This window comes from Cetorhinus maximus, chromosome 29 (genome assembly GCF_964194155.1).
Source record: "Cetorhinus maximus chromosome 29, sCetMax3.hap1.1, whole genome shotgun sequence".
Taxonomy (NCBI): domain Eukaryota; kingdom Metazoa; phylum Chordata; class Chondrichthyes; order Lamniformes; family Cetorhinidae; genus Cetorhinus; species Cetorhinus maximus.
In genome coordinates, this window is record NC_135907.1 from 20174442 (window position 1) to 20189618 (window position 15177).

The 15177-nt window shown below is 44.7% G+C and overlaps 1 protein-coding gene across 1 annotated transcript in view; it reads right to left on the minus strand.

Annotated features, from left to right (window-relative positions):
* Positions 1–14505, minus strand: part of LOC144669377 (synaptotagmin-1-like) — a 119258-nt gene extending 104753 nt beyond the window's left edge. The window contains exon 1 of the mRNA XM_078531762.1: positions 14172–14505. The gene's annotated coding sequence lies outside the window, so the exon portion shown is untranslated. The remainder of the gene's footprint in view (positions 1–14171) is intronic.
* Between the last annotated feature and the right edge of the window lie 672 nt (positions 14506–15177).

Sequence of the window (15177 nt, forward strand, 5' to 3'; positions counted from 1 at the left end):
TCCTTGAGTCCATTACACAATGAATTACATCCTGAAGCACAGGGACTGCTGTTATGGAGACAAACAGCATCATATTGGGAAAATTAATGAACAACGTATCTGTTTCTAATTTCTCTCTAATCAGAAGCTTTCAAAAGACTTAGCACCACCAATAAAGGTAGGATGCCACAGTCATTACCGTACTCGAAACCGAGAGGCCACTCAAATCCTACTGTGGCAAGTTTTAAAATTGAACTCAGTAAATCTTTGTGGAATGACCCTGCAAGCTGCTGAATTGTTGAAAACCTATGACCCTGACCTACATGTGACTCCTGTCCCACACTTACTGTGGTTCACTCTTCATGCCCTCTGTGCAACTAGGGATAAATATTAAAAGCAAAATATTGTGGATGTTGGGGTAAGTCGGAGATGGAGACAGTCACTGAGGAAGGAAATATGGCTGTGAAAGCAAGGTTTAGTAAACACCTTGTCAAACACCAGGAGGGAAATGGAAAGCAATGAAGGTGAACAAGGCAAAAGAAACAAGCGGAAATTCTGTTGGAGAGAAGAGCAGTGCTTCTTCAAGGTAGGCATTCCTGGAAGAGAAGTGGCAGTCAATCAAACATTAAGATAAAAGCAAAATACTGCGGATGTTGGAAATCTGAAACAAAAACAAAATTGCTGGAAAAACTCAGCAGGTCTCACAGCATCTGTGGAGAGGAAGACAGAGTTAACGTTTCGAGTCCGTATGACTCTTCTTCAGAACTAAAGAGAAGTAAAAATGTGGTGAAATATATACTGTTTAAGGGGGATGGGACAGGTAAAGTTGGATAGAATGTTGCCTTACCCACACCCCAAAAGCTAATTAATAATTCCCTCACTTTATAAAATGCATGGACTACAGGACAATTCTAAATACTTTCAGCACTTAAGAAGTTAAAAATCTAACTCAGCAGCCACATTTATATTTGCAAAAAAAATTTTTTATGGTGTGTCCAAGCAAGGCTTCAGCCCTCTGTGTGCCTGTAGGAAAAGGAAATTAAACAGAGATATATGGAACAGACATCACATAATCCAATACTTCTGGCTGCACTGTCTCCCTTCCAAATTGAGCACTTGCTTAGCTGATAAGTGATCTGCTTCCTCAGTGTAAATTTGTTTTGTGTCACATTTAGACACGTGTATGTGAGGCAGACCAACAGGCAGCTCCAATAAAGCTGCTCCCAGTGCTGTCAGCTTCCTCTGCCTTGCTCCTCCACTCATCTTCCACAATTATTGCTTTTATAAGTGGGCGGAAAATCGAATCCTTTTCCTCAACAAGGATGTGGCTCTGGACAACTTGGAACAAAACTATTAAAGGAAGCTTTCTTTGGTTTTATGCTGTGTTTTTTTCCCCTTTCTCTTCTTGCCATCCTGGAGTGAGAGGGGTTAAACAGAAACATTTATGGGTTCTTAACTTTTCAGTTAATCAATTTTTAATGGTTAGAGAAATGTCGACGCAAATGAGGAATAATCTACGATATTTCTGAAGACCTAGTTTAACGATCTCAGTCATTCTCAAGCAACGTAGACAGTGAAATTCACAGTACCGTGCAGCTTGAACTGTAGGAGGGGGATTATTGATTAGCTAGAGAGAGTGTAATTGTGTAATCAGAATTTAGAATTACTGTTGATTTTCTGACTTCAGCACTCTTTTGCAGAACTCAGACTCAGGCATTGCACCTGGGCTGCGCATCTGGGCTGTGAGTTGGTTGAGGTCAATTGTAATCCTGGAGCAATTTAGAGTTTGGAGAATGTAGACATTCTAGCAGCACACAATTTTAATTCCACACAGTGCCTCTCCCCCATTTACTCACCCTCCCAGAATTGGACCCCACATAGTAACAATGTGGAGTAAAAGGGAGGAATTTGCCTGGAGGAAGTGGCCATGTACTTGTCTGGTTGTTGATTTGCAAAATTTGACTGTAGTATAAATGAGACCAACACAAAGGCCACAAGGTAGAAAAATAAATCTAAAGCCAGCAGTAGAACAAAAGGACATTGAACAGTCTGCATGTTTAAAACAAACATGTCTTCAGTGCCACCTTCAATCTGCCAGTCAAAGAGCATTAACTAACAGCAACCAAGTTCTGCTCCAACAACGAGTCCGCACCTTCAGAAAACATCTGAGCGGAAGCCATTTGTACCTCATGATCATTGCGGCCAATTGATTTTGTACATTATGATTCCTAGAGAGCTGACCAACAAGAAAATGATAATGATGAGAAGTGACAAGGAGTAGGAGCAAATGATGGAAGCGTTAGTTCTTAATAAACTAAAGTGAATAACCCCACATAGGACAATATGAATTAATAAAGGAGCAACAGCCATGGGGGCTTCCACATGAGACGTATTGTGCAGCATCTCGATGAGCTTCTCATTTGTAAATATTCTTCCTTCAAAGGCAGTAAGGCTCCCAGAGCAATCAGTGAAATGTGATAATCCCTAATTAGCAAGAATTAACTGTCTGAAAATGAATCTCCTTTACAAATCCCTTTTTGTGTTTCTTGATCTTTGAGAAATCTTAATATGACAGCACAGATGTACAGGAAGGTTGTGCAAAAGTGACAGTAGATGGAGACTGACACATAAAAGAGGAGAGTAAGTGGAGGGGTGGGGGTTCTGTGCATGTAATTCATGGACTCATTGAAGTGAATCTAGACAGACTTAGTTACAAGCCTTGTACACAGAAAATGGCTTGGAGTTCTTAATTTCTATTTGCATAAGTATTTGCATAAAACAATGACAATACTAAACATCAAAAGGAAATTATTGAATAACTGATGAATAGAGCAACAAGAATAAATGGCTTAGTAAAGTGTGGAAGGTATAAAAGGAAAGATGGAAGAGTGAAAGGCATAACAACTTAAATTGCTGAGACCTGGCATCACCCAAGTTGTCCCAGACTGTACTTGCTTTCCTATTGCTGGGTCTGTGTGCTGGGTTGCAGGTTTCAATGATTTTTCCCATACTGCACCCAAATCCCTTCCCTGATCTTTATAGAATGATATAATGGTTACAGTGCAGGAGGCAATTTGGCGCTTTGTATTTATGCCGGGTCTCTGCAAGAGCAACTCAACCAGCTCCACTCCCTGACCCTTCTTGTGGCCCTGAGGGCCCTTTCTGTTCATTTCCAATTCCCTTTGGAAAGCAACAATTGGACCTGCAACCACCACACCCTCAGGCAGCGCATTCCAGATCCTAACGACCCTCATCATATAATATGCCGTGCGACTGCTCTACTCCACACTAGCTCTTCAATCTGGTTCAATACTTACCCACCAATCATTTTATATCCGCCCACTCCGAGCAATATTTGCATCCACTAGCACAGCATTCTCAAATATCCTGCTAAAGCTGTTCCTTATTATTTGCCCAGTCTTTAATTTTATTTGTAATGTCAGACATCGAAGGAAAGCCCTGGAGAACAGACCAATACAGCACCGAGCAAATATTTTGTGGTTTGAACAGATTGGGTGTGATTTTAACTCACTCAAAACCCATTCAATTAGACAAGAGTTAAAATTGGGCCCATTGAGACCAATTTTAGGGTAACTTTGAACGCTGAGAGCTTGTTATTGAATAGAAATATCATTTATATGAATGTTTCAAATAACCGGGGCTACCCACCAATTCCTGGTAACTTTAATACAAATACTGTGGATGCTGGAAATCTGAAACAAAAGCAGAAAATTCTGGAAATACTCTGCAGGTCAGGTAGTGTCTGTGATGTGAGAAACAGGGTTAATGTTTCTGGTTGATATTCTGATGAAAGGCTATCGACCTGAAATATTAACTCTGATTTTCACTCTCCACAGGTGCTGTCTGTCCTGCTGAGTATTTCCAGCATTTTCTTTTATTCCTGGGGTACCTTAATTGTAACTACTTTCTGCTTGAAGAGTTTCTAGTTACAGCTGCCCTCTGTTTCCTGTTTCTGATGCAAACACTAATCCACTTATTTTAAATAGATTAATGCCTTCTCTAAAATAGCAGAGAGCTGAATGTCTCATGAATGTATTAAGCATCTGATTGATAAAATTACCAACAGCAACCTCTTGATTCCAAAGATATTTCCGCTGAGTTATAAGCGGTCAAAATAAACATATTTAACAGATGATTCCAAAGAGTATCCAGTATTTTTTAATTCCTTGTAAGTGACCCTTTAGTCAAAGATAGCACCCATATCCAATCACCAATTCATTGTACACACATTTCATGTTTCTATATCTGACAATTTAAATCCACCTTAACCCATTGCTTTCATTTCTTCAAATCCTTCAAATCCTAAATTAAACCCCTGGTGACATATCTTTTCAACCATCTTCGGGGAATTAGGGGAATAATATACAATCATCGGCAGGAGACTTTGTACATACCCAGTGAGATGACTATCCCAAGGGACTGTACGTTGATGTGGCGGCAAGGCGTGTGTGCTCCTACGATCCTGAGCGCTGTAGTGGCACGAAGAATAACTCCTGGTAGGGATGCCCAATCCAGATAGGTTGAAAGATAGGAGCCAGACTAAAGGCACCACTGGTCTTGGTAGGGGAGTCAGGGTAGCTATGTGTTCATGTAAAAATGCCTTTTGTTATGCAAACAACCCAGAGAAAAGATGGTTCTGTGCAGATTTGCAAATATAAACAGCAATTGTGGAGATCCAGCTGGATGTATGGCACTGGAGATAAATATCCTGCTCTGGACAGACAGCAGCGGGTTACCTCATGCGTCACTAGGTACAAGAGTGTTTAACCAACAAAGGTAGCAGAAATCAGTATACCCAGCTGAGCCAAACGATTTACATTTCAAACTTGAAAAGTTTTTCTAATATATTAGCTCCAACCAAAACTTCTTCACAAACAAACACTTGTGTCTTTAATTTTGGAATTTTCCATTTCACAGAATGTGTGCCAAAAATGAACAGGAGCACAAGGGGGTCTGGGGAGATGGCTGAAAGCGCAACGAGATTTTAAGGAAGATTTCGCTGGTGGAGATAGATGTAGGCAGATCAAGGTGCCTAGATAAAGAGGTTTCAGAGTGTGGGGTGAAATGACTGAAGGCTGTGGCACTGATGGTAGAGTGGGACAAATGTGCAGTGGTTGGCAGAGGAGTGGGTGGGACAGGGTTGGAATGTATAATCAATTAGAGTAGGTGGAATGCAAACAGGTATGCGAGGAAGTTGCAGAGATAGGAAAGAGAAGGCCATAGTGAGTATTGAAGACAAGAATGAAGATTTTGAAATCAATGTGGTAAGGAATAGGAAACAATGGAAGCTGGCAAGGAGTGAATGATAGGTGACCAGGATTTTGTTCAGGATTTTTTTTATTCATTCATGGGATGTGGGCATTGCTGGCTAGGCCAGCATTTATTGTTCATTCTTAATTGCAACTTGAGAAGGTGGCGGTGAGCTGCCTTCTTGAACCGCTGCAGTTCCTGTGGTGTAGGTACACCCACAGTGCTGTTAGGGAGGGAGTTCCAGGATTTTGACCCAGCAACAGTGAAGGAACAGCAATATAGTTCCAAGTCAGGATGGTGAGTGGCTTGGAGGGGAACTTGCAGGCGGTGGTGTTCCCATGTATCTGCTGCCCTTGTACTTCTAATTGGCAGTGGTCATAGGTTTGGAAGGTGTTGTCTAAGGAGCCTTGGTGAGTTTCTGTAGTGCATCTTGTAGATGGTACACACTGCTGCCACTGTGTGTCGGTGGTGGAGGGAGTGAATGTTTGTGGATGACATGCCAATCAAGCGGGCTGCTTTGTTCTGGATGGTGTCAAGCTTTTTGAGTGTTGTTGGAGTTGCACTCATCCAAGCAAGTAGAGAGTATTCCATCACACTCCTGACTTGTGCCTTGTAGGTGGTGGATAGGCTTTGGGGAATCAGGAGGTGAGTTACTCACTGCAGGATTCCCAGCCTCTGACCTGCTCTTGTAGCCACAGTATTTATATGAGTAGTCCAGTTCAGTTTCTGGTCAATGGTAAGCCCTAGGATGTTGATAGTGGGGGACTCAGCAATGGTAATGCCATTGAATGTCAAGGGATGATGGTTAGATTCTGTCTTGTTAGAGATGGACATTGTGTGGCACGAATGTTACTTACCACTTGTCAGTCCAAGCCTGGATATTGTCCAGGTCTTGCTGCATTTGGACATGGACTGCTTCAGTATCTGAGGAGTTGCGAATGGTGCTGAACATTGTGCAATCATCAGCGAACATCCCCACTTCTGACCTTATGATGGAAGGAAGGTCATTGATGAAGCAGCTGAAGATGGTTGGGCCTAGGACACTACCCTGAGGAACTCCTGCAGTGATGCCCTGGAACAGAGATGATTGACCTCCAACAACCACAACCATCTTTCTTTGTGCTACGTTTGACTTCAACTAGCAGAGAGGTTTCCCCCTGATTCCCATTGACTCCAGTTTTGCTATGGCTTCTTGATGCCACACTCAGTCAAATGTGGCCTTGATATCAAAGGCAGTCACTCTCACCTCACCTCTGGAGTTTAACTCTTTTGTCCATGTTTGAACCAAGTTATGAGGTCAGGAGCTGAGTGACCCTGGCAGAACCCAAACTGAGCATCAGTGAGCAGGTTTTTGCTAAGCAAGTGCCGCTTGATAGCACTGTTGATGACCTCTTCCATCACCTTACTGATGATCGAGAGCAGACTGATGGGGTGGTAATTGGCTGGGTTAGATTTGTCCTGCTTTTTGTATTCAGGACATACCTGGGTAAATGCCAATATTGTAGCTGTACAGGAACAGCTTGTCTAGGGGCACAGCAAGTTCTGGAGCATAAGTCTTCAGTACTATGTCTGGAATATTGTCAGGGCCCATAGCCACTGCAGTGTCCAGTGCCTTCGGCCATTTTTTGATACCACTCGAGTAAATCGAATTGGCTGAAGACTGGCATCTGTGATGCTGGGGAGCTCTGGAAGAGGCTGAGATGGGTCATCCACTCGACAATTCTGGCTGAAGGTTGTTGCAAATGCTTCAGCCTTATCTTTTGCACTGATGTCCTTGGCTCCCAGGAGCCTCCTCCTCCAGTGAGTTGCTTAATCGTTTACCACCATTCATGACTGGATGTGGCAGGACTGCAGAGGTTAGATGTGATCCATTGGTTGTGGGATTGCTCAGCTCTGTGTACTGCATGCTGCTTACGCTGTTTGGCACGCAAGAGTTGTGAGTCCTGAGTTGTAGCTTCACCAGGTTGACACCTCATTTAGGGTGTGCCTGGTGCTGTTCCTAGCATGCATTCCTGCACTCCTCATTGAACCAGGGTTGATCCCCTGGCTTGATGGTAATGGCAGAGTGGGGGATATGCCGGGCCTTGAGGTTACAGATTGGGGTTGTATACAATTCTGCTGCTGATGGCCCCCAGCACTTCATGGATGCCCAGTCTTGAGTTGCTAGATCTGTTTGAAACCTATCCCATTTAGCAGTCTAACAATTATGTCCTTTAGGACTCAGCCATATTGGTGCTAGCGAGCCACTCTTAGTGATGGACATTGAAACCCCACATCCAGAGTACATTCTGTGCTCTTGCTACCCTCAGTGCTTCCTTCAAGTGGTGTTCAACATGCAGGTGTACTGATTCATCAGTTGAGGTCGGGGGTACAGTACATGGTAATCAGCAGGAGGTTTCCTTGCCCATGTTTGACCTGATGCCATGAGACCTCATAGGGTCCGGAGTCAATGTTGAAGACTCTCAGGGCAACTCCCTCCCGAATGTATACCACTGTGCCACCACCTCTGCTGGGTCTGCCCTGCCAGTGGGACAGGACATATCCAGGGATGGTGATGGTGGTGTCTGGGACATTATCTTTAAGGTATGATTCTGTGAGTATGACTATGTCAGGCTGCTGCTTGACTAATCTGTGAGGCAGCTCTCCCTATTTTGGCACAAGCCACCAAGTAAGGAAGACTTTGCAGGGTCGACAGGGCTGAATTTGGCATTGTTGTTTCTGGTGCCAAGCTCGATGCCGGGTGGTCCATCTGGTTTAATTCCTTATCCAATTTTCTGTAGCAGTTTGATACAACTGAGTGGTTTGGAAGGCTATTTCAGAGGGCATTTGAGAGTTACCCACATTGCTCTGGGCCTGGAGTCACATGTAGGACAGACCAGATAAGGACGGCAGATTTCCTTCCCTAAAGCACATTTGTGAACCAGATGAGTTTTCAGGATAAAACATGGACTGCAGAATTTTGGTTAAGTTAAGAAAGAAGGAATAATCTGTGTCAAAAAAACATTTTTGATGATATCAGCAGTTTTAAAGCCCAAGCTTAAAGTCATAGAAGTACTTTTTTTTTAAAGCACAATTGCTACTGTAATATCGGGAAATGTGACAACCAATTTGCACACAGAACAGTCCCACAAACAACAATGTGATAAACAACCAGATGCTTGTTTTTTTTCAGTGCTGTTGGTTGAGGGATTAATATTGCCCAGAAGACTGGGCAAACTCTTCTACTCTTCATTGAAGAGCATAATGGGATATTTTATGTGCATCTGAGCTGGTGGAACTGAGAGTGCACTTGACCTCATCCTCCACCTGGGATGCTGAACAGGGTCTCAATTTAACATCTCATGCGCAACAGGGCATCTCTAACAGTGCAGCACTTCCTCAGTCCTGCAGAGAAGTACCATGTTAGATTCTGAATAAAGTCCCTAGAATGGGGCTTGAACTCACAAGCTTCTGGCTGAAAGGCAAGAGTACTGATGAACCAAGGCTAACACCTAAAGCTGTAGTTTATATAAGGTGCAATTCAGGAGTATAGCAATGGAAATATCAAGCCTGGAAGTAACAAAAGTATTTAAAAAAATTCATTCACAGGATGTGGGCTTTGCTGGCTGGGCCAGCATTTACTGCCCATCCCTAGATGCCCTTGAGAAGGTGGTGGTGATTTGCCTTCTTGAACCGCTGCAGTCCATGTGGTGTAGGTGCACCCACAGTGCTGTTAGGAAGGGAGTTCCAGGATTTTGACCCAGCGACAGTGAAGGAATGGTGATATATTTTCAAGTCAGGATGGTGAGTGACTTGGAGGGGAACTTCCAGGTGGTGGTGTTCCCATCTAGCTGCTGCCCTTGTCCTTCTAGATGGTAGTGGTTGTGGGTTTGGAAGGTGCTGTCTCAGGATCCTTGGTGAATTCATGCAGTGCATTTTGTAGATGGTACACACTGCAGCTACTGTGCATCGGTGGTGGAGGGAGTGAATGTTTGTGGATCTGGTGCCAAACAAGTGGACTGCTTTGTTCTGGATGGCATCCAGCTTCTTCAGTGTTGTAGGAGCTGTGCTCATCCAGGCAAGTGGAGAGTATTCCATCACACTCCTGACTTGTGTCTTGTAGATGATGGACAGGCTTTAGGGAGTCAGGAGGTGAGTTACTCATCGCACGATTCCTAGCCTCTGACCTGCTCTTGTAGCCACAGTTATATGGCTGGTCCAGTTCAGTTTCTGGTCAATGGTAACCCCCAGGATGTTGATAGTGGGGGATTCAGTGATGGCAATGCCATTGAACCTAAAGGGATGATGGTTGGATTCTCTCTTGAGGGAGATGGTCATTGCCTGACAGTTGTGTGGTGCCAATGTTACTTGCCACTTGTCAGCCCAAGCCTGGATATTGTCCAGGTCTTGCTGCGTTTGGACACAGACTGCTTCAGTATCTGAGGAGTTGCGAATGGTGCTGAACATTGCACAATCATCAGTGAACATCCCCACTTCTGACCTTATGATGGAAGGTCATTGATGAAGCAGCTGAAGATGGCTGAGCCTAGGACACTACCCTGAAGAATTCCTGCAGTGATGTCCTGGAGCTAAGATGACTGACCTCCAACAACCACAACCATCTTCCTTTGTGCTAGGTATGACTCCAACCAGTGGAGAGCTTCCCCCCAATTCCCATTGACTCCAGTTTTGCTAGGGCTCCTTGATGCCACACTCGGTCAAATGCTGCCTTGATGTTAAGGACAGTCACTCTCACCTCACCTTGGGAGTTCAACACTTTTGTCCATGTTTGAACCAAGGCTGCAATGAGGACAGGAGCTGAGTGGCCCTGGAGGAACCCAAAGTGGGCATCAGTGAGCAGGCTATTGCTAAGCAAGTGCCGCTTGATAGCACTGTTGATGACCCCCTTCCATTACTTTACTGATGATCGAGAATAGACTGATGGGGTGGTAATTGGCTGGGTTGGATTTGTCCTGCTTTTTGTGTACAGGACATACCTGGGCAATTTTCCACATAGCCAGGTAGATGCTAGTGTTGTAGCTGTACTGGAACAGTTTGGCTAGGGGCGCGGCAAGTTCTGGAGCACAAATCTTCAGTACTATTGCCGGAATATTGTCAGGGCCCATAGCCTTTGCAGTATCCAGTGCTTTCAGCCGTTTCTTGATATTACGTGGAGTGAATCGAATTGGCTGAAGACTGGCATCTGTGATGCTGGGGACCTCTGGAGGAGGCCGAGATGGATCATCCACTCGGCACTTTTTGCGAATGCTTCAGCCTTATCTTTTGCGCTGCTGTGCTGGGCTCCTCCATCATTGAGGTTGGGGATATTTGTGGAGCCACCTCCTCCAGTGAGTTGTTTAATTGTCTACCACCATTCATGACTGGATGTGGCAGGGTTGTAGAGCTTAGATCTGATCTGTTGATTGTGGGATCGCTTAGCTCTGTCTATCTGTCTATCACTTGCTGCTTATGCTGTTTGGTATGCAAGTAGTCCTGTTTTATAGCTTCACCAGGTTGACACCTCATTTTTAGGTATGCCTGGTGCTGCTCCTGGCATGCCCTCCTGCACTCTTCATGAATGATTGTAAATGGAGCAGTTAAGTTCGGAGCACAGACAGGTGACACACTGGACTTGGAAAAGAGCAGTCTCGGTGATGAGCTGGGTGTGGTGTTTGATTGTCATTTTAGGATTGTGCAGGACACCAAGCCTGACTGTAAACTCATAGCTATTCATGATCATTGCGGGTGAAGACAATAGGTTATCCTTTGTGAGTTCCCACCTATGGTGGGGAACCTGGTCTACCGTGTATATTAGATTAGAAAATGCACCCAGCAGTCGAAAACCAGATCTTCACACTCAAGGTTTGGGGGGTTGGTGGAGGTGGAGGGGGTTTGCAGAACTTTCAGTGGAAAAGGAGAAGAATGATAAGAATTGGGATAAATATAAAGAATATCATTGATATCTTCAGAGAAACAGATCTTTGTTGAGACGTTTTTCTTACCCATTTAGCTAATTATTATTACAGCTACTGTAATTCACTGTGTACAGAGAAGGAAAAGAAAGACTTTTATTTATATAATGACATTCACTACTTCAGGGTACCCCAAAGTGCTTTACACTCATTGAAGTACTTTGTGAAGTATAGTCACTGTAATGGAGGAAATGTGGCAGCCATTTTACGTACAACAATGTCCCACAAACAGCAACGTGATAATGACTTTTTATCAGTGATGGTTGCTGGTTAAATAGCGGCCAGGACAGCGGGGAGAACTCCCTTGCTCGTCTTTGGGATAGTGAATGGGGATTCATCCAAAAGGGCAGATGGAGCATTGATTTACCGTCTCATCCAAAAAAAAGGTCCAGACATTCATCAGGATTGGGGTCACTTGTGTAACTGTGCAGAGTTGTCCTTTATCCCGGAGGGTAACAAGTAACTCACCAAAAAAACTACGGAGTTACAACTTATTCATGACATCAAGCATTACTCATTGTGTGTCTGTATGAGAGCTTCTGTTTATTCGGCAGGATTGGGGTAACGTATCGTACGTAACTGAAAAGTTTCTGTTTAGTCAACAGGACAAGAATTAGTCATATCAATTTAACTGTAAGGAGTTGTTGTTTATTCAGCAGGGTAAGGAGCGCTGTTTTCCTGTTTGTATTCTTTTAGGGCTAATGTTCCATTTTTGCAAGGCCACCTACTCCTCTTGGTTTCCTATGTCACACGTCGACCCGAGACTGCGGGACCCCCCCAACAGCGTTGCCCCGAGAACCAATTTCTGGGAGGTGTGTGATAGCGGCTGGGAGTAATTCTCCCTGCAAATCTTCAAGCACTCTGCTGGGAGGCAATTGACCTGGGGTTCACGCTCTAACCTGCACAACTTTGTGTCACAGAGCCTTATGAAATACTTACTTCAAACATGGCAATGTTATTCCGATTGGCAACACAAGATGATCATGTTTGTTACCAGACCGTAGGGATAATTCTAACAGTAGCTACGCGTCTGAGATATGGATACTAAAATCTGGGTCAAAAAGATAGGTTTTAAGCAGCAAATTAAGAGAGGGGCAGGGAGACGGAGAGTGAATTCCCAGGAATTAAGGCTCAAGGAGACTCAGCCACCAATGGCGAAGCAATGAGAAGGAGGAGCGCAAGAGGCTAGAATTGAAAGAGCGAAGAGACCTTTGTGAGGTTGCAGGGCTGAATGAGGTTACAGAGACAGGGAGGGGCGAGGCTATGGACAAATTTGAATTTTAAAATGGTCCTCTTCCTGTTTGCAAGAGACAGATTATCAGGCAGTGATCTGCACCACAAAAATACAGACCATTAAATCACAATAATTGCCCAGGGCTTTAGACAGGGGAACATGACAAAATGAAGTTGTCAGTCGTGTTTTATCCTTGCTCACGTTAAACACTAATTTTGAAGCGTCCCATAATGGAGAATTGACTAACTGGATATCCCTCGAATAAAAATGTCTCGTTTTGACCTCAGCAAGTGTTATCGTCATTGGTGTCTCGCCCATTCTGAAGGCTCTGACCTATGCCGGGTGTCGGTCGCACATGGGCCAGCGGCATTAACCTCGCCCAAGTGGCTGTGCATCAAGCGTGAGCCTAGAATTCAAGCGCCAACGGGCTATTCAACTGTGCGGGCATCATAGCCAAATGTTGTTGCTGGTCTCTCCGATTGATGTCCCTGCTCACTCAACCCCCTCAGCACCTGGGGAGGGATGGGGTGTTGATCCGGATGGGAATGTTATCCCCCCCCCCCGCCCACGCCATCCCTAGTTCGGGGGCAATGAGCTCAATTGGTTGAGCTGCTGCTGTCCACGTCCCCAGCGCGCAAAATCCCATGAAGTTTGAGCTTCTGCAACTTTGTCAAGTTCGCCAAAATCCAGCAGCGAAAGAGTTAAATGTCTGTTCGATAACGGGCACAAAATATAGAATCTGAGGGGCGGGAGGGAGTTCGTTACGTGAAGTGCTGAGGCTGAGTGTTGAGAAGTCAGGCTGAAGTACAATAAAGATCTTAAAGTCTCAGATTCTCGACACTTATCTTCCAAGTGGCAATCATCAAAACCGTGTCCTAGTTTTCACTGCTGCACTTGTAGCCTTTCAGTCTCCCAAGTTTACAGAGAGCAGAACTAAAAGAGTCTGCACGGCAGCGGCCACTGAATTATTCACTGAATGATCCCGATTTATTTTTCACTAAACGCTCCCCCGAACTCACTGCACTCTCCCGACAACCTGCCATCCAACAAGTACAGTGCCCAATGCCCGACAATGCAGCTCCCATGCCAGTAGCACCGCCCTCACCCAGCAGCACCTTGGGACCTTTTACAACCTTAAAGGTGCTACCTAAATGCAATTTGTTGGTGGTGGTGGTGGTGGTGCCAGGGCAGAGCCCTAACCCGGGGGACAGGATCCCGCCCAAACAACGCTCCACCTGGCTCTGTCCAGCACTCTACTCCCTGGTGCCTTGTTAACAAGCTGGGCTCGACTTAAGTAAATTGAACAATGCCCAGGTTACGTACGAGAGCTCCACCCATGCGGTAGGACGCCTATCTGAAAATAATTACACTCAGTACCTCTTCCCAAATCTTTTTTCTATCCCTGAGTCGACAAGGTATTATTGGGAGAGGGAGGGCGGTGTCATATATGTATGATATATACACACACACACACACACATATATATATATATAAAACTGGGTTAATAACGACCGTGTTATTTTGCCAAAACCCTCACAAAGAACTCGAGTTGAGGGAGTGGCCGATTAAACAGCACATTCTATATCTTTAAAAAGAATGTATCTGTGCGAAAGCCATCAAACCACATCACTGACAACCCTCCACCAAAGAAATTAGCTTGTTCGCTTAGCAAGAAGTTGCTGCGAATAATTTGGTTGCTAGGCAGCTGCTTAATACAAAAGGCCCATTTCTCTTACCTTTGGTGATCTTTGTGGAGTTTTTTTTCCCCCCCCCTCCTCCTCCCCCCCGGCACCGATTCTTTTCAAAGAATTGTTCAGTCGAGCTTGACGCTACAGGTAGGATGATGCCTTTCCCTCTCGCTCAGCTGAGGCTGACTCTAGTTGGAGCTGTCCAGAGCTGGGAGGTGCTGTAAATCCCGCTTGATGGGGTTCGGTAGCATCCAGAGTAACAAGGGTGGTGCGGGCGGTGAGGGGTGGGGGGTGAGGTTGGGGGGTGGGGGGTGGAGGGAACCCAGGAGGAGACAGCATGTACTCGGCTCATCCTTTCGACTATACCATCCTCCCCGAGGGTGGGAAAGGGAGGAGGAGTGAACTCACAGCGCTGGCAAAGAGGAAACTGAGCAGCCAACTACCCCCCTTTCTTTCTGTCAAAAATGCCTCGGCCCTCTTCACAGCTTGCAGAGGGAGCAACCTGTTTTCTGAAGCACATCAACTTCCAAAAATGGCATGACACAATATTATAGCGATCGACCGTAGTTTGTCAAGTGCTTTTTTTTTAAAAAACACCATTAAGTTATTACCGGAATTATTGTCCAGTGTTAAATGCCATTGATTTGTTAATTATACACACGGGGGAATATAATGAACCTGAAGGCGGATAATCCACCTACATGAAAATCTATTCGCCAAAAAGATGAAAACAATTAAATAAACAGAAACAGACGCAAAAGAAACAGAAAAGGAAAAGGCAGGTTTATGCTTTGAGTGGAGTCTCTTGGACAGAACTATTGAAAAATCTCCTCCCAGAATATGATCCTGTCTTCCCTCTTTACATATGCCGACAGATCTGCTGTATATTTGCAGCAATTTAATTTCTGACTTCCAATTTTTCTCTCATAGCTGAACTGGAAATCTTCGCACTGCCCGATTAGAGATTTGTACATATGCTAATTTAGGGAGCGACGTTAAAAGATAAAGCTGGTCAGTTTAACCTCCCAAATGCCGTGTTATATTTTTCGTCACA